Raw genomic sequence first — 19,925 nt, forward strand, 5'->3', positions numbered from 1 at the left:
AGGGATACAGATCCAACAGCAAGCCACACACATGTGCTCCAGGAGAATGTCCAATTTCATGGCAGCATTTGTGTGTTCGAGCTAGAAAATAATGAACAGGGAATTAATTATACTTTGGCGTGTTGGTTATGACTTGATGTGAATGTTCCTTTTCTCTTGCTGTACCTGACCAGTTCAGAAATGGGCAGAAATAGTCTGGGGTGCCGGCAGTCTTAGGGGCCATCAGCTTTGGAAATCACTAGGACCTGCCGAGGTGCCAGCAGTGCGGTTTGTTTATTGAGTGGCAGTTACATGGTGGGTCACATTGGTGAGAACTCTTAAACAGATGCACTTAGCAGTTGTAGGCCTTTCTGTGCATTTTTAACCTCATAAATCACTTTGAAAATCTGCTAATCCCATTTTCCCGCTGTGTATCCAATCACATCCTGGAACACTAACAAGTCAGTGCAATTTTTCAGTCCTGGCTCTAACTGGTATTCAGAACCTTCCTACCTTCAATGGTTGACACATGCATTTGACTATTATGGTTTTACTCTTTCAAAGGCCTTGGTGAACTTTGAATATTTTAAAGGATCAGAAAAAAGAATCTTGGCTACTAAACTGGGAATAAACTACCATGGTTTTATTAAATGTAGAAGTCCATCAATGTTTAAAAAATGTTTTGAAGAACCAAAATAAAGCACAAGTAAGATCATATTATTAGTGAACTAGCCATTTCAGAGAAAACATTTTTCTCCTGGACTAGCACACATCTAACTAGAGTTAGTATGTTTCATTCATAATAGGATTTTGCTTGTGCCTTCCAGAGACACCCTACCCCACCCCCACCCCACACACTTACCATGTCTAGCATCTACTTGTTCTTCATCTAGCATGGTTCTGTGGGCTGTTGTGTTCTTGAGGACAAGGACTGTTCATTCATTTCTCCTAACATATTCCATTGCTTACATTAAATAGCTAGATATGTTAATTTCCTCTACTTTTATACAGAAGACTTTGTGGTTAAACACACACCAGAAAATTTAAATTTTATTGCATACTTTTTTTCTCATATAGGACAAAGTTGTAATTTATTACAAAATGATCTAGAAATTTTTAGCTATCATGCCTCTGGTCTCCTTTCTCTGTCTATAATATATGTCAGTGTGATGAACTTTGTCTAAATTTAGCTTCAGATGATGTATAGAATGTTAATTAGAAAGAGGAGATCCAGACTTATATGTTTGATAGGCTGATTTTATCCTAAGAACAGTGTGTGCAAAAATAAATTATAGGGTTGGGGATTTAGCTCAGTGGTAGTTTGATCTTCAGCTTTAAAAAAAAAAAAACAGAAAAAAATAAATTAGAAAGCTGTAGAGCTAGGTGGTTTTCTGACAATTTCTTAACTTGACTTTGATGTTGAACCCGTGTGTATATGTTGAGAGTTATTAAGTTTTATTGCTAAATCACTTGGTCACACTCAGAAGTTAGTTTGGGGGGTGAGGGGGGGTATGGCAGTTTAAAAAGCTGATTTTGCCAGGCAGTGGTGGCGCATGCCTATAATCCCAGCACTTGGGAGGCAGAGCCAGGCAGATGTCTGTGAGTTCAAGGCCAGCCTGGTCTACAGAGAGAGATCCAGGATAGGCACCAAAACTACATAGAGAAGCCCTGTCTCGAAATCCCCCCCCCCCTCCAAAAAAAGCTGATTTCACTGATTTAATAATACAATTTTTGGGGGAGGAATATATTAAATTTATTAGTTGGCAGTTTGATTTCCTTATTAACGATTTTTTTCAATTATCAAAGCTTTTTGTTTTTTTGTTTTTAATCACAATAAGATCCAGAGTTAGTTTTTGTAGCTATGCCTGGCTCTTTGGCTTCTGACATGCTCAGATTTTTGCCCTTGGAGTAGACATAGGGTTTGGTGGCTGTGGGGGTTCTTAGCACCTTGCCAAAATGCCAGTATACCTCTTGGCCCTTCTGATGATCAGACGGGAGCATGGTGCCACAGCCCTTGGAGGTGAGGATCTTACCCCCGCCTTGAGAATGCTGCTTTGGGCCTGGCTGCTCACCTGCAGTGCATACACTTACAGCTTGGATACTTCCAGAGTCCTCATATCATCTGTGACCGCCCTCACAACCACAGCTGGTTTGTTGTCTAGGCCAGAAAGCTTCATCTTTCAGATCATGCAGGACAGGGACCAGGTGGCTGGTTAGTGCGACTCATAAACCACATTTTCAGTACAACCTGATTGAAGATGGAGTTGGCTCACTTAGCCAGAAACCTGTACAGCTTGACTAGCAGCCTCAGGAAGATGTCTTCGCCCTTGGGCTCCTTCCGCCCAACCTTTTGGTCCTAGTGGGGAATGTCAACATCCATGATGGCACCTCCTGCTCTGCCAGGTCCAGAAAGACAGAACTGCTCCCGAGTGGACCAGAACAGGGCTTTCAGTGGGACATGCGTGTGACACTGCCCACACAGGATGCTCTCTGTTAGTAAACTACTTCAGAATTCACAGTGTGTGCCAGCTTGGCACTGTGATTGTGGTAAATATGGTAATTGTCAGAGGTGCTGCAGGTAGAAAAGTCTTAGGCAATTCTTGCTCCCCTCCCACCCCCCCCAAGACAGGGTTTCTCTTTGTAGCCCTGGCTATCCTGGATCTCACTCTGGAGACCCGGCTGGCCTCAAATTCAGAGATCTGCCTGCCTCTGCCTCCCTGAGTGCTGGGATTAAGGGTGTGCACCACCATGCCTGGGTAATTTTCTTTATAATTTCCAGATAACTTATTTGCTGAGCCTAAAACACTAACAAGATTGTCATCAAAACACATTGATTGTCATTAAAACACATTGAATACGCAAGATTTTAGATCAGCTTAAGATTTACAAGAAGGTTGAAAGATACATATTTTAAAATTCCCTCAGTTGTAATTATTTAACTGACACTTTTACCAAAAATGTATTTTATTTTACTTACTGTTTTCTGAGATGAAATCTTCTGTAGCTCAGGCCTCAAACTTGCTGTGTAGTCCAAGGTGACCTTAAACACCTAATCCTCCTGCCTCCACTTCTCAAGTGCTAGGATTACATTTTGTGTCATTATTCCTGGCAAACTTAATTTTTTTAACAAATTATTGACTTTTACTTTATGTGTATGTGTGTGCCTACATGGTGTATGTGTGCCATATGTGTTTCTGTGACCTGCCAAGGCCAAGGCCAGAAAGGATATCTGGAGTTACAGGTGGTTGTGAGTCACCATGTGATTGCTGGGAACCAGCATGTGAGTCCTTTGGAAGAGCAGCCAGTGCTCTTAACCGCTGAGGCATCTCTCCAGCCCTAAGTTTGCTGCTGTAACTGTCTTTTGCCTCTCATTTTTTGCTCAGTAGAAAACTATTTGTCTATAGTTTCTTATGTTCAGATAAAAGTATGGTAACTTAGTTGACTTTTTTCTCCTTCAAATGTATTTTCCTGTGCTATAGCATAGTGTCAGGCAGTGGAATGCTATGCAATTTGTGTATTGTGCGGGATTCATGTTCTTCAGCTATGAGCATTAATAAACTGTTGAGTAAGGGTCATGAGTATCATTTAATTACAGGATTGGTAGTCTGATGAAATACATCTTTTGTATTTTTATAAATCAAAAATAAAGTATCTTGAAATTACATATGCCAAATATTTATTCCTTTTTTGTTTTCTGTGGTAGTTACCTAAGTAACATGAAGAAGGAGGTTGTAAAGGCAGGGAGATGCTAGACTTTATTCCCCCAGGAAGCTACAACATAATATATATAGGCAGGTCAGGTGGGGTGCATTGGATTTTCCATAGTGTAGGGTTACCTGCCTTCTAAACGCAGCTGTCCACTAAAGCTAAATTCACTTCCATGTCACCTGACTAGGCACGACCCCTTGCCCTTTGGGGCCTTTGCTGGCCTTTCAGCAGATTGAATTGGAGGAGGGCCAGCCACAGAATTGCGGTAATCTTTACTGTTGTCAGTGTTAGCCACATCTAAAACAACACCTTCATCCCAACATCTAGATTAGTGGGTTTCTTCTCTTCTGTTCGCTCTACTGGGAAGTCCAAGGATATCACATATGTCGAGGACACTCTCATTATTCTTGAGTTTTGCTGAAAATCCTTGATTAGTGTTTGACCAAGTAACTGAGTACTTACTGTATACTGGCCAAGTTAATACATGAAACTAACAGTCTACCAGATCAGGGTAGAAAGACACTGTGTGATTGGATAGGAAATCCCTGGAGGTTTAGACTTGAGATGCTGACACCCTCAGCCAGCACACTGACTGGTCATGCCCCGAGCATTTTGCTGACCATAGAACATACACAGTGCTGTTACCCATCCTTCCTGAGAGATATTCCCCTACTTGAGTAAACAGGACAGTTATGATATGAGCCTGTTTCCTCATGCTTATTTTTAGTGAGATTTGTATATTGGCTGGATTTCAGATTTTTCGTAAAGACCTTGATGATTTAGAATTCAGGCCTAATGCACAGTTGTTACTGTAGAGAGGAAAGCAAACATTGCCTTCTGATTTATTCATGTGTACTGAAAGAAAGGTGGAGAATTCCTGTACCTAATCACATTAATAAATTCAATGACTGTGTGACTGATACTTACTGCATACCCTTGAGAATAAGAACTAATGGTTTGCCAAAACATCCTCTAGTGTGTTCCGTGACAGTTCATCCCTTCTGTTAACCTGAATACTTGCTTCTTTTTACGCAAAGATGTCACCTCTACTTTACAGTGACGACTTCTTCTATGGGCCGTGGAGTTGCACTTTTCAAAGCATTGCTGTTAGAAAGCAAACAAGATGAATGAGAAGTGAATCAGCCCGGGCTGCCACTGATGTCTCTGTGTAACTCCCATCTGTCTTGGGATTTTGTACCTACTGTCACATGTATAAAATACAGCCCGTAATCAACTCACTTCTGAACACCATTATACAGTCATTTAAACCCAAGAAAAATATGACCTTTGATGCCAAATTGAAATATGTGGCTTATACTTCTTTCAGATTACTAGCATCTGTTCACTTTAAAGGGTCCGAGAAACCTTTGCGTTAGGAGGTGCTTTTGGCAGCTGACTGTACCTAGTCTCGTGGTGGCCAGGCTCCTGTGCCAGTTAGACCTTGTGGCTCACAGAAAGACAGCTAGCATCTGATCACACCAGGTTCTTCTTCCTTAGTTCTCTTTGAAGTCGGTTAACTTGTGCGAAGGATTTCTCTTGCTGTGTCTCCTTCACTGTCACGAAGGTCGCCGCGGTTCCTCTGAGACGGAGCTTCTCTTCTTTTTGAAGATAGCCTGTTTAAAGGAGCCTTGTAGAGTGCAGTCCCCTCTTTAAAGGGGCCTTGTGGAGTTGTCTGTCAGCCTTCTTTTACTTGGGCTTTTATGGATATACCGTTGACACCATCAGAGTCCCCCACTGAGGCCTTCAGCCTAGAGTGGTTGAACCGGCCTGGCTCTTAGCTTCCCTTGGCATAAGTGAGTTCAGGCCATGATCAATCCAAAGTGCTGAGTTGTGGGATTTCAAACATGGTTCATCCGACCTCATGGGCCTTCTTCAAAGCAGAAACTTAGTGATGTTCATGCATCTCAGAGTGGCTCTTCTGTGCCTGCTTTAAACCTCCAGCCTTATCCTTGGAGCCAACCCTGAACAGTCATTGGTGCCTGCCCCTCTAAATGATGGTAGACACGTTTCAACAGTTCTTTTTCTGTGTACTGAAACTCACACTGGACATTGAGCTCTGGGTTGCAGAGAGGATTTGGGGACCTGTCTCAGTGTATGTGTGTGTTTGTAATCTAGTTCTCTTGGTTTGAGAAGTTGTACTCTTCTAATTTCTGTAGTACATTTGTATTGGTGAAATTATTAAGGCCACTCCATGTAGTTAAAAGGGAGGTTTATTTTGTGGGGTAACTTACAAGTGAAGGGATAGGTTGCAGGGTCTGGCAAAGGGTATGGCGCAGTCCGGCGATGTTCTCTGGAGAACTCTGCTCAGTCTACCTCCAGTGCCCAGGGTACAGGAACCAAGAGAGCTCCTCCATCCGGATCTCTGGCCTTCAGGGGTTCTCTCTGGGCTCCGCCTTGTGGGCGTGACAGTTAACGAAGCCTCAAAGAGGGTGGTATTTCCTGGTCAAAGCTGGAAAGGCTACCCACTACACATTTGAGAGATGATGTTTCAGCATTTGTACCTTGTTTGTGGCCAACAAACAAAATCAGTGTTTGTGCCCTTTAGTACCCTACCTGTAAGTATGGAGGAAGCTTTCTTCAATGTTGCAAACCGACTCCAGGAATTTAAGAATCTTCTTCAATAAATAATGAGTGAGATCTTCAGTTGTGTTTAATTCGTTGAACATACAATTAAAATTTTTCTTTTATTTTCAGGTTATGATAATTTCAGGGCTCTGTCCTTTCAGATTCTAATATGGTACATCGGCTTCATAGCTCATTGTTAAAATTCACTTTGCTCTCTGGAAGTTCTGCTGTTGGGATTTGGGTAGTTTGCCCTTTTTATGCACTTGCCTTCCCCTAGCAGAAATGTGAGGGTGAAGTTGCTGGATGATAGGATAGAGCCAGGAGCCTGTCCCACGTGTCTGCACCTTTGTGCACAGGAGCATGTGAACATCTATTGAATGTCCTTGAGGCACCCTCACCTGACTGTCAGAATTAAGTCACATGATAGGCATATGACAGTGCCTTTTATATTTCTCCGGTTGCTAGTTAGTTTACTTTTTGATGTTTTTTGTTTGTTTGCTTTTGGTGGTGTTTTAGCTTTGAACTCCAGTTTTTGCGACTATGAGGCAAAATGTCCACCACCCTGTCCAGTTTCTCCAGTTTTTAAAGACACTCACTGTCAGGGCCTGGTTTCCCTTTCTTCACAGCGTCTTCTGGTTTCTCCTGGGTTGTCTGCCTCTCCTCCATGTTTAGGAGTTACACATGCAGTCATTTCTCACGTGTTGCTTAAGACTTGTTATTTTTATCATGTCACCCATAAACAATTCTGTCGTATAATAATGTTGAGTGGATTTATTATTAGTACTTGTAGTCTTTCTGTTTTGTATTATTTATCTTTTATGAAGCCATAAAGTATCTTTTATTGTCTACTATAAGTTTTATAATCTTGCCTTTTACATGCAAGTTAGGTTAAATTGGGATTTATTCTTATAAAAAGGTAGAATGGGAATTCAGATTAATTTGCACATGGATGAACAGGTGTGTACAAGTACCATTATTAAATAATTCAGTTTCTGCATTAGTCTGACCTTCTTGCTGTGTGTAAATAATAGTTGGAAGGGAGGACCAATGTCTTCCTGACTTTGTTATGAGAATTGGTATTCTTCTTATAAAGTAAGATTTATACTCAGCTTATTGAGTTTCTCAAAACAGCTGTGGTTATTATGATAGAAGATAGGTAGCTATAGCTAGCTAGCTAGATGATAGATAGGTAATAGATGATTGATAGATAATGGATGGATGATAGACTGACAGATGGACAGTAAATGACAGATTGGTGAATAGAAAAGAAATATAAATGCATGAGAAAGCACACATGCATGTGTGGCCTCTCTCTCCATCCAGTGAGCATGCCCAGGAGTATTCAGTAGCAATAACTGCACCTGCAACTGGATTTTTATTTGTAAATGCTGTTCTTGGGGAAAGGAACCCTTTTGGAGAAATGTGTGCTGTCAAGATTGGAAAGTATAGACAGTTACTTTTTGAGACATGATTTCAGGAAGTAAGGAGATGATTTGAAAATGATAGAATTGTGTCCAGTTCAGGCAGAGTTAGCATATTCACAGTGGCAGTAACTGACAGCAGCAGAAGTGAAGTCGTCATTGGGGGTTACACTGAGTGAATGAACCATGTGACCTTGAGAACAGCGGTCCCCAGTGACCGAAAGCTGCTGTGCTCTTTCCTCCTCTGTCACTGTATTCCAGTGTGGAATCCCTGCATTGTTTTGTCTTCCTGATGTGAGGACACATCACAGCCGCCTCTAGTTTTTGGCTGCCAGGGGTCACACTACTCTGAACATTGCTGTTTTTGTTGTTGGGAGACACATTGCTTTTTCCTACCAGCTGCCATGTTCATGGCTCAGGCTCCTATACTGAAAGGTAGATAAACAAGAGAAACATATACAGCTGTATTTAATACAAGTTTTCTGAGTCCCTGAATCCTTCAGAAGAAACAAGGTCAAAGGAAATGGGATGCCGTGGTAATAACCTGGGCGTGGTCCACTTAGCCAGCTTCCTCAGGTCTTAGGTCTTTGTCTTTCTGGAGATAGCATTCCTGGGGGCGGGGGTGGGGCAGACACAGGGAGGAGGATGACAGCTCTGCAGTGAAGGTCTGTTTCAGTGGAAGGCTTGCAGCAAGGAAGGGTAGCAGATGGTCAGAGCCCCCGTGCTTCCACAGTCCACACAGACGTCCAAGGACTTGGTCATCCTGGCCCAGCTTCCAGGATGTTGTCGTCTCCTGCTGGTGTCCGCGTTTGCAGCAGACTGAGCAGACTTCAGTCCCTTCCAGCCATGCTGTCCTCTCCTTTTCATTTGACCCTTGATAAAACCCCACTGGAATGAAATGTCATTCGCACTGTGCGGCCTGTGGGCTGTGGTCCCTGGCTTCTGCATAATCTCTGTCTCTCCTCCTCATTTGCTTTCCACTTGGGAATTACAGTATTAAGTTTAAACATGGTAACATGCATTAGTACACTTAACGGGGAGACGAACTCAAGATAGAGAAGCTGTTGGAAGTACGCAGGCTTAGAAGTCAAGACCAGTCTAAGCCAGGTTTGTTCTCACTTGAAAAGTCGGATTTTCCTGCCCTGTGTAGACTGGAAGGAAGCACTTGTACTGAAATACATTTGCTTCAGTCCTTTAAAAAGCCTTATGAGCTTTAACCGTGTCACTACTTGCGGCCAGAGTCAGGATCAGTGACCTTCCGAGCCGTGTTTCCCAGCTGCTTGTGCTGCTTTGGATCCTGTATGGCCTTCAGCAAATGATGCGAAAGTGCAGGGTCTTATTTCAGGGTCTCTGTGCCCTCCTTCCTCCTCTGTGTGACAGTCACCTCCTGCTGTCCCTGTACTGTGTGCAGCTGGGAAGAGGGAGAGTCCTGTTCAGACTCAGATGGGGGACATGGGGAAGCTGCTGGGGACACAGGCTTCACTGCAGCGCTGTGTGAGGGCTGCTGATTACTGTGGCCCATCTTCCTGACATGTAGGATGCTCTGTTCAGAAGGAAGACGGGTGAACCAGAAACAGACACTATGGTGAATCTTCCCAGATCAAACACCTGTGAAGATAGCTCTGAATTCAGGGTACCCCATGTTGGCTCCCTGCTTCAGCTTACCTGTTCTGAACATAGAGAGGAATCATGTAGTATTCCCGAGTCTAGGTTCCTGTGTGAACCTGGTTGGGAGACATGATATTCATCAGCATTGTTGCTCCAGTCCACCCCCTCCCATCCTGTACTGTAGCAGACAAGACTATAATGTATAGATTGGCTGTCAGTTTTTGTAAATAAGGTATTACTGGGGTAGACAAACTCATATGGTCTGTGGCTGCTTTTGTACTTCAAAGGAGGGCTAGATAGAAAGACAGGACCGGGACCTTATGGCCAGCAAATCATAGAACACTGTCTGGGCGTTTACAGAGTCGGTTGGTTGATTTCCTCCCATACACCGCTCCACTGTGTGTCTGTTCCGTGGTTTGTTACCAGGTTCTGCCCACTAGTATTACTATTTCTTTTGAATGTTTCTAGAGTTTCTTGGGGACTCCTGTGTGTGCATTGCTTGCAGATAGCTGCTCAGGGCGATGTCTATTGTAGTCTGTGTTGTTAGATACTAACACAGGTTTCCAATGTTCACATACCCGCAGTCATGGGAATTAAATTGTTCACATACTCTGATGTCTGCTGATGCAAACACAGCTGTCACCTCAAGGGGAGGGAGAGGTAGTTTATTCTTGAGCCAAAGAATAATGATTATGGCTTAGGAACACAGGCTCAAGTGGCCCCAGGACACCTGCTCCAGTGTGGTGACAGTTTCCTGGATGGAGTGTTATAGATCAAAAGAAAGCGCTAAATCACGGCACGTGTCAGATACATTGGTGAGAACTAAGGTATGGGGGGTTACAGGAGAGGGGGGCTCCTTGTGAGCCTCTGGTGCTGTCTGAGGACATTCTTGGTCTGGGGCTGGCAAAAGCTGCTAGCCTCTTGATACAGGAAGGTTTCCCTGCTGGTCAAATGGGAGGTCAGGCAGAGGTGGGCAGTAGGTGGCCATTAAGGAGAGAGATTAAAAGCAGCCCAAAGTATCTGCAACACCCCAGCTCTCCACAAAGTTTCTAATTAGTCAGCCAGCTTTGTGGAATCCTTAACACAGGCATGGCTTTGTTTTTTTTCTGGGAATTTTATCTCATACATAATAGGTCTGAGATTCATCTTTTAGCTGTTATGACCAGTTACCTATACCTTGTGGTGGAATACCATTACAGTTTCACTTGTGTTTCCATAGTGATGGATGAAGCTGGGTGTGTTTCCAGATGGATACTGACCATTTTGAGGTTCTATTTGGTGTCCTGTCTTTTTATTGTCTGTCTTACTGATGACAATTCTTCATATATTTGGAATGAGTTCTTTGGTGGTGGATAGGTGTGTTGATGCAAATGCCATCTTCTATGTGGGGGCTTCCGGTTTCCCTTTCACAATTCTGCAAACCTTTTTTTATTTTTTAACAAACCATTAATAATGCAACAAGACACACCACATGGCTTGACCACATGGCACAGCACTGCATCACACCTCACCATACCTCACCACACCTCACTACACCTCACCACACTATACCACAACACCTTACCACACCTCACCACACCTCATCTACACTGCACCACACTCAAGAGCAGAGAAATGAATGCACCCATTCTCCCTGCTTCTCCTCTCCTCTAGCCTTTTCTTGGCCTGTGTAGTTTAGAGCTCCCTGCGCAGGGGTGGTGTTGCCTGTAGTGGGCTGTGTCCCATTACCAGTTTACATTTAAGGCACAGCATGCCCACAGACATACCCACAAGCCAGTCTCTTCTAAACAATGGCACAATTCAAACTTTCTTTTCAGGTATTCTAGGTTCTGGAAAGTTCACACTAAAGCTAACTATCATAAGGTCTTTAATTGACAGTGTGATTTGCTATTGTGTTTTGATGATTTCATTAATGTTTCCTATGTTTGTTGTAATGTTACCTATGCTGGCCTCAAACTCCTCAGCCTCCCAAATTGCTGCCACCAAGGAGGGCACCTGCTGTACTGTTACTAGATCTCCAGGCTGGGCAAGGATGGCACTTTTATATCTCATTTGTGGCTATGGAAAGCCGTTCCAGTGTCCAAGAGTCTTGGTTGAAGCAGATGTGCGCATTTTTTCTGCTCAGGACTATTTCCTCAGATCCTTGAGTTTAGAGATTGAGAAATCGAAGCTGATTTATCCAACTTTATGCTATATCAGGAATAGTTTGAGTGTTGTAGAGGTCAAGCTAACATGCTTATCTTCTTAGTGTTTTCTTTTAAAGCTACATAATGTTTGAGGTCCACTTAATATTTTTCCATTTTTGTTTAGAAATCCAGAGATATATTACTCAATTGAAATGTGTTGCTTATTTTGTGTTTTTGAAATTTGGATCTAGAGCAGGAAAAACCGCTCAGCAGTTAGGAGCCCTTGCTGCTCTTACAGAGACTCGTTCTGTTCCCAGTACTCACATCAGCTCACAACCTCCTGTAACTCCAGCTTCAGGGGATCCAATGCTTCTTTCTGGCCTTCATAGGCACCCACAAGCACGTGTACTTAACACGGACACACATACATAAATAAAATTAAAGTTAAAAATAATGAAAGCCCAAGGCTGGGGGTATTGGCATACACCTTTAACCCCAGCACTCCAGAGGCAGAGGAGGATGTCTCTGAGTTCAAGGCCATCCTGACCTACATAGTGAATTCCAGAACAGCCAGGACAATGTAGAGAGACCCTGCCCTCCACCCCCAAAACAAAGCAAAAGTTTGACTTACACTTGATACAGATGGTCTTAGAAATATTTATAATGCTGTAATATTGTAGACACCTCTGATATAACCTAATTAATGCTGCTTCCTCCAGGAAGGCTAGCCTGTCCACTTGAAAGATAAGTCCTTTGTCAAGATTATGAACCTTGTAGCCTTAGTGACATTTCTTGTGCTCTTACAAATCTTCTCTTCTCTGTTTACAGGTTATGTATATGTCATTCATGTGGATGTTGCTGTCTTAAGTCTGGGATCATGGCACCAGAATACAGTAAGTAACCAGGCCATCCTTTATTGCAAAGTGTTGGCTTCTGGGTTCGAATTCCTGGGGATGGAACTCCTAGATGCACACGGTCAAGTGGACCATCACTTTAGTTACGCCCCAGTTGTATGTTTTGAGTTTCGGATTGCAGAGAAATAAAAAAGCAAAGAAAACACTTAGTCCCCCCTTGTCAAAGGGTCAATTCACTTGGTCTTCTGGGGCTTTACTTTTTAGCTTTATATACAAATACATCATGGTAGTCATTTCTTTCATGTTCCTGTACACACATTATTTGTCTGGACTACTTCCTGTAGTGGCCAGCAGAATGGCCATTAGGGCTGCACCATCTCCCACATGCCATCTATTCCCTGTGTTAGGAGTCTGAGAAACTGACTGCAGTTGGAAGGTAGGTTCTGGTGAGCTGAAGTCCTATGCTGCTTGTCCACAACTGGTTCACTGCCTGGCTCCATCATCCACTCTCGGGCAATGCCTAGCCAGGAAGATGGTTTCAGGGACAACCCTCCACTCCCGTTCTAGCTTCTGAGACCCTTTGGCAGACGTGCCTGGAGCTTCTGGCAAGAGTCTTCTCATACTTAGGACAGAACTCAGGGAAACTTGTGCCTTTCTCTGGATGTCACTGTGTGCTGGTGTGAGGTCTAGTGGCTTCAGACTGCTGGCTCCCACACTGAGCAAGAAAGCCACACAGGGTGGAAGACAGAGGCCAGAATCCAGAATCCAGGACAACCAGCTCTGAAGCCTGACCCTTCTTGGGACATCCAGTATTTGAGCCAATCCATTTCCTTTGTGTTAAAGCCAGTTTGAGTTGGAAGCCAAAACATCCGAATGATTCACTTAATCCCTATTTTATTTTTAGTAATCCATTAGTTTCCCCTAGGGAATGTGGGAGTAATTGCAAAGCAAGGCACAGTAACGCCATTAAATTAAACTGGCACAGTGTTGGTGCTGACTGGCATCCTCTTCACTCTCAGCAGGAGTTAGCTATAGTGAGTTCGTATTAAAAAATGTGACGATAAAGACAGAGCTTTCAGATTCCCCCTCTTTTTCATGTTCACCCAGAAGCTTTTGCCTTTTATTCAGCTGGCCATGGATGCTAGAAAGGGTCTTAGGCCACAGGCATGAGCCATGTTCTTGAAAAATAGGGCTGCAGGCAGTATGGACCTGTTCTGTTTTCCCAGAACAAAGTATGCTCATGTTTTTAACATATGCTTTTGTTCTTCAAAAATTTTACTTGCTTCAGATATAAAAGTGGTGTGAGGAAGATAATAACAAATATCCATTCATCCCTCCTGAGCACATGAGAATTTTGACAATCATATCAAGCAGTTAAAAAGCGTACTCTCGTTCTCTGCTCCTAGGGAACCATTACTCTGCTTTTACTCTTTATTATTCTCATGTATTTGTGCTTTTACCACATGTGTATCACATGCCTTTTATATGCGTTTGCTTTCTGTTGAGATGGGTCTTGTGTATCTGAGCCTGGCTTTGGCCTTGTTATGTAGTTCAGGCTGGCCTTGAACCCTGATATTGCTGTCTCCACCTTCCACTGGGATTGCAGTTGTGCCCCACCAGGCCTGACTGGTGTGCTTTTCAACTTCCAAAATATTCAGATGTCGTACACTGACTGTAAAATCACAGGAAGTTTAGAAGAGATGCAAAGTCATTGTAAGGCTGTGGTTTTTGTCATAGACACTATTTTAGGGTTTCTGTTGCTGTGAAGAGACACCATGACCATGGCAACTCTTATAAAGGAAAACATTTAATTGGGGTGGCTTACAGTTTCAGAGATTTAGTCCGTTATCATCATGGTGGGACATGGTGGCATGCAGGCAGACATGGTGCTGGAGCAGGAGCTAAGAGTGGAGAAGAATCTTGTTCAAGGACAACAGGAAGTGAACTGAGACACTGGGTGAGACATGTGGCTTGAGCATATGTGAGACCTCAAAGCCAGCCTCCACAGTGACATACTTTCTCCAAAAAGGCCATACTCCCGTCAAAAAAGCCACACCTCCTAATAGTGCCACTCCTCTTGGGGGCATTTTCTGTCAAGTCACCACAAACACTTCCAAAGGTGTGTTAGTAAGCATCCCAGCCACGTGCATTATAACCTGCTTTAGCCGCCTGTTAGTGGGTCTGAATCCATGTAGTGACAGCTTTTACTTGCTTACCCTCCAGAGGTCTTCCCTCAGCTTCCCGGTCTGCTGCTTAGCTCACTTTCTGTCCTGCTCTCATCCTGTGCAGGCTTGAAATCTCACAGAGTCCTGTTACCCAGGAGCCAGCTCACTTGAGTAGTCTTCACCCTGTGTTCAGGGCACAGGCTTTGGCAAGCTTCACCTGAGTGTTTCTCTGCACTGCACAGTAGCTGTTGCCCTGCACAGCTTCCTTCTGGGCCTTCTAAACTGACCTCTTTGTCTTCCTGCTGCTCTTACTGTGGCAGTGGTAGAAGAAACTTCTCCAGGCCACTGCAGCCGTCTTCTAGAACAGCTCCTGTGTCACTGGGAGCCTCCTCGTGATCCTTGTTATTGTCCTTGTTGCCTTGGTGACCCAGTGCTGGGTCTTAGGTCCTGCTGTATCATTCTTTCAGTGTTGGTTTTGCTTTGATGTTGTAGTTTTGTGTGTATGAGTGTTTTCCCCGCATGTCTGTCTGACGACATGTGTGCCTGGTGCCCACAATGGCCAGAAGAGGGTATCAAATTCCTTGGAACTGGAATTACAGCCAATTGTGAGCCACCTTTGGATGCTGGGAACCAAACCCGGGTCCTTTGCAAGAGGTGCCAAAGAGCAAGGGCTCTCAACCCTCAAGCCATGTCTCTAGCCACTGTATCCTAGCATTCTTGACAAAATGTAAGTCATTTGATGAGTGTATTGTAAAAGTGCTGTAAAAGCTTCTCATGCTGTTGGAGGGTTTCTGGCACGCTCTTGTTTGGAGCACTGCATTCAGGAATAGAACAATCCAGTTGTCTATTCCTTCGTTCAGAAATCATTGTTATTCTACCAATAGAGTGTTACAGAAAGACTTTGGATAATAAAAAGCTGATTCCTGTTATTCCATGGGCTCACTTTATTTAAATGTTTATCATTTGCTAAAAAGCAAACTAACATTAACCCCGCTCCATATTTTTATCTGTGCAGGGAGAGAATTAATATCTTTTATTGAAATTAAATTTTAGGACTTTGTTTTTCATACATGTATTATGTTGTTAGTAATAGAATGGTTTCTTAAATTTTTTTCCTAACTGTGTGTGCCTGTGTGTATCTGTGTATATGTACTGGCCCATATATGCCTACTCATACATGCATGCATGTGTGGAGCTGAGAGATTGATTAATGTTGATATCCTCTATACTCTCCACCTTTTTTTGTGGGGAGTTGGGAGGGGAGAGACAGGGTCTCTATTATGTAGATTTCAGTATCCTAGACCACTTTGTGTAGAACAGGCTGCCCTTGAACTCACAGAGAGTTGCCTGCCTCTGGTTTCTGAGTGCTGGGATTAAAGATGTGTGCTACCATGCCTGGCCCCATCTTAAGCTTTGAGCTAGGGTCTTTTACTGAATCTGGAACTTAGCATTTATTTCAGTTAGACTTACTGATCTAGCAGCCCCTATGGTCCTCACATTTCCACCATGCCAGGTTTTAGATGAGTTCTTGGGATCTGAACAGGGACCTCCATGTGGACACAGCAAACATTTCACCCACTGAGCATCTCCCAACCCCAACCCCAGACCCAGAATCTTACATTTAAAAGTTGCTTTTTCAGCCAGATGTGGGGTGACACACCAGCAATCCCAGCACTCTACAGGCTGAGGCAGGAGAGTCCCATCCATTGCCAGCTCTACCTACATAATGAGATACTGTTTCTAAGAGATAAGGTTGCCTGTGCTAGGTTTTTGCAGTACAGAATGGAAATACACAATCCATGAAGCTTGTAAGAAAGTGCACTAAATCTTAGGCATTTGGTGGCAACATAAAATGTTCAGTATATCATAGGCAGGGCATGGTGGAGCACATTTTTAATCCCAGCCCTTGGGAGGCAGAGGCGTTTTCCTTAAATACCAAACAGGGCCAAAGTCATTTAAACAAGGAAATAGCCACAAAGTTTATTACAGGCTTAGGACTTAAATACCTTGGAACAAACATCCAAAACAATATCTTTATTTAGTGTGCGTGCGTGCGTGCATGCATGCGTGCAAGCATTTATTTGTTTGAGAAAGAGTCTCACTAAATAGTCCTAGCTGATCTGGAACTCATGGAGAACAGGCTGGCTTCAAAATTAGAGATCCAACTGCTCGCCAATACTACTGTTTCCTTTTGTGTCTTCTGTTTTCTTCTTCCTCCCCCCCCCCCCCCCTTTTTTTTTCTTTTTTGAGCTGAGGATCGAACCCAGGGCCTTGTGCTTGCTAGGCAAGCGCTCTACCACTGAGCTAAATCCCCAACCCTCTGTTTTCTTTTTAACCCATGGATGGACTTGTTGACTTGGAGTCCACCCTCCCCCTCCCCAAGACAGGGTTTCTCTGTATAGTTTTGGTGCTTGTCCTAGATCTCCCTCTGTAGACCAGGCTGGCCTCAAACTCACAGAGATCCACCTGCCTCTCCCTCCCAGGCATAGACAGTGGAATGAGGATCTTCTACAGGGACTCAGATCTGTAAATAGGCCCTGCCCTCTGCAACATGTTGGCCATAGCCCCGTCAGTCTGGGAAAGTAATACACGAGTCATCTAAATGGACACAGCACATCCAGAGTGTTTTCTAGTCTCTGTCCGAGGCTGAGGTGATGAGCGGAGACTTGGCCTGACTGTGAAGGCTGTATGGCAGGTTCACTGAGTACCGTGAAGGTATGAGGAAAAGTGGAGGAATGTGGTTGTGGTTCCCAGGTCTGTTCTAGAAGGTTGACCCGTCTTTGCACCTTTCCTAGTGGAAGAAGGTGGGAACTGTTAGTAGGCCCCCTCCCCCCCCTGTATTCAGTGGCCCACTCTTGCCTCTGGAAGGGAGCCACCATGACTGACTTGTGGCCTCATCTCACCCGCCCCTGAGGCTGCAGCACACCTGGCCAGGCTGTGTCTGCTGCTTCCTTCTGACCCCACCCCATGGCTTTCCTGGTTAGAAGGGAAGCTTGCAGTTTGTCCTTTCTTGGGGGTGAGGGCTCAGGAGACTTACAGCAAACAAAGTGGGTGGAGACCATATTTTGTGTTCATTTCATAAAAATACATCTCTAGTTTCCTAACAATGTTGATATATTTCCATTTATATATTAAAGAGGTAAAATGTTTTCTTCACATTTTAATTTCCTTTAGATCAAATTTAAAATAATCATTGAAAGTTGAAGACATTTGTAAGACACTCAGGGATGAGGCAGATAAAGGTTCTCTTTAAACAGTCTCTTTTTTTTTTCTTTTTTTAATAAATAATTTTTTTCTTTATTATTATGTGTTTTAAATTCCATACATCAGCCATGGGTTCCCCTGTCTTCCCCCCTTAAACAGAGTCTCTTAATTGGTTATTTTCTATGGGTTTCTTTGAGGTTGTGTGAGTTTATCCAAGCCCTCCTTATCTGTCCAATCGCAAGCAGGCATATCCATTTGTAGCAAAGAACCCTACTCACCTTTAATGTGTGGATGCATTTTTACTTTCCTCCTGTAATGTATGTGGGTGGGTGTCTGGAGAGGAATGTGTGTTTTGGCAGGAAGTAGAGGGGCGCCTGGCTTGCCTTGTGATTTGCTGTGTAAGCCCATCTGATGCTTGGTCTGCGGCTATCGTGAACACATGTGAGTTGGGTTGGTTGTCTTTGTCAGTCAGGGCAGGCTGTTTGTTAGACTTTGTCTCATCTATTTTGGAGTTGTTGAAAATCAGATGGCTAAATTCTGAAGTTATTGATAAATCTGTTGTATTTAAAAGATTTTAGAGTGGGTTTCTAAGAAACTGGCTAGTCAATACTCTTGATAAAATGTGTTATTAGTTGAGATCTGTTTCCCCACAGAAATCCCAACGGCCTTTGGATTAGGGCTTTAGGCTGTGTTAGAAAGAAAGCCTGTTCATTAAGAACCTGGCCTGTTTCTCCTGCAGACTTGTTTAGTGCCCAGTTAACCTTGCACTTACTCTTTCTGTACTTAGGAGAAGAGCCCATTCTGTAGCTCCACAAGCCAGTCACAGCCTCGTGGCCCCTAGTTTATATGTGCCAATGACTAGGTCATTGTGTTTACCATCAGTGGTCGTGTAACATCACTTGATACTTTCTGAGTTCCTCAAGTCAACTATTTCTCCTATGGTGGTGAATGTCTCTTGCTAGTGAGTACAGTGAGCAGAAGGATCAGCCACGAATTCTGAAGTTTGTGGGTAGAAAGGCATGTATGGGGGGTTATAATCTATGATGTCTGAGCTCCTCCAGAATCAAGTACCTTCCCAGTTTTTCTGAATTAACAGTAATCCCCAGAAGGGCTCTGACTCCTCCTCCCCATTTTAGTAATTAAAATAGCTTGGTGTGTGGAGTTGGGCCTTTGTGTAATCTGGAAAGCCCTCTGAAGAAAAGTGTGTGACATTGCCCTGTCTCCATTTTGTCTGAATGTCTGAGCTCACTGTATTACTGTGCTGTGGCTCCATTTACAGCCGGTGGAGCCGGTGCATGGCCATCCCCCTGCATGTGGAGTCTGGTTCTAAAGGGTCGCTCTAGTGTCCGTCTGTTCCTGTGGTAGTTCTTTAATGGCTTTGTTCCTGTTTGCTTTTTTGTGACAGGGTGTGGTGATATTATGTTCCCCAAAATATTATGCACCCTAATAAACTTATCTGGGGTCAGAAAACAGAGACCAGAAAATGGTGGCACACACGCCTTTAATTCTAACATTCCAGAGGCAGAGATCCAGCTGCATATCTGTGAGTTCAAAGCCATAGCCAGGCGTGGTAACAAGAGCCTCTAATCCCAGGAAGTGATGGCTAGAAGCAGAAAGGTATTTAAGGCCTGAGGACCAGGAACTAGAGCTGGTTAAGCTTTTAGGCTTTGGAGCAGCAGTTCAGCTGAGATCCATTTAGATGAGGACTCAGAGGCTTCTAGTCTGAGGAAACAGGATCAGCTAAGGAATTGGCAAGGTGAGGAAGCTGTGCCTTGTTTTGCTTCTCTGATCATCCAGCATTCACCCCAATAACTGGCCTCAGATTTGTTTTTATTAATAAGACCTTTTAAGATTCCTGCTACAACAGGGTCTTACTCTGTAACCAAGGCTGTCCTGTAACCTGGTGTAGTCCAGGCAAGTGTCACATTTCTGGTACTTCTGAGCCTAAGTCTGCCTAGTGCTGGGGATACAGGTGTGGACTATCACACAGTTTCTTGAATTTTGATGGTCATTTAGAGTAGTATAGTTTCTGGTTTATTTGTTCAAAGCATCAAGCAAGTTAACAGTCTGCTCTGGCAGAGTTTAGAATAGCCTCTGCATGAGGTGATAAATGCTTGTAAAAATGTGGGAAGTGCAGAGAGACAGAAGAATGAAAACCATCTCTCATTTTACCAGCCAAACGGAGCCATTGTTAACAACTGGTGACGTGTTCTCACAGAACTCAGTATGGTCCCGGAGGGACTGGGCATGGGGACAGTTGTACTGGTGTCAGCTGTGATTGAGGGACTGTCTTGA

The 19,925-nt window shown here is 43.7% G+C and overlaps 1 protein-coding gene and 1 pseudogene across 7 annotated transcripts in view; one reads left to right on the forward strand and one right to left on the reverse strand.

Moving 5' to 3' along the window:
• LOC118595268 overlaps nt 1-2,359 on the reverse strand; it is a 129,394-nt pseudogene extending 127,035 nt beyond the window's left edge.
• Nucleotides 1-19,925, forward strand: part of Sipa1l1 (signal induced proliferation associated 1 like 1) — a 293,066-nt gene that overhangs the window by 127,939 nt on the left and 145,202 nt on the right. For all 7 annotated transcript variants that reach the window (XM_036205565.1, XM_036205563.1, XM_036205571.1 and 4 more), the window contains one exon: nt 12,236-12,300. The gene's annotated coding sequence lies outside the window, so the exon portion shown is untranslated. The remainder of the gene's footprint in view (nt 1-12,235; nt 12,301-19,925) is intronic.

This window comes from Onychomys torridus, chromosome 14, assembly GCF_903995425.1.
Source record: "Onychomys torridus chromosome 14, mOncTor1.1, whole genome shotgun sequence".
Taxonomy (NCBI): domain Eukaryota; kingdom Metazoa; phylum Chordata; class Mammalia; order Rodentia; family Cricetidae; genus Onychomys; species Onychomys torridus.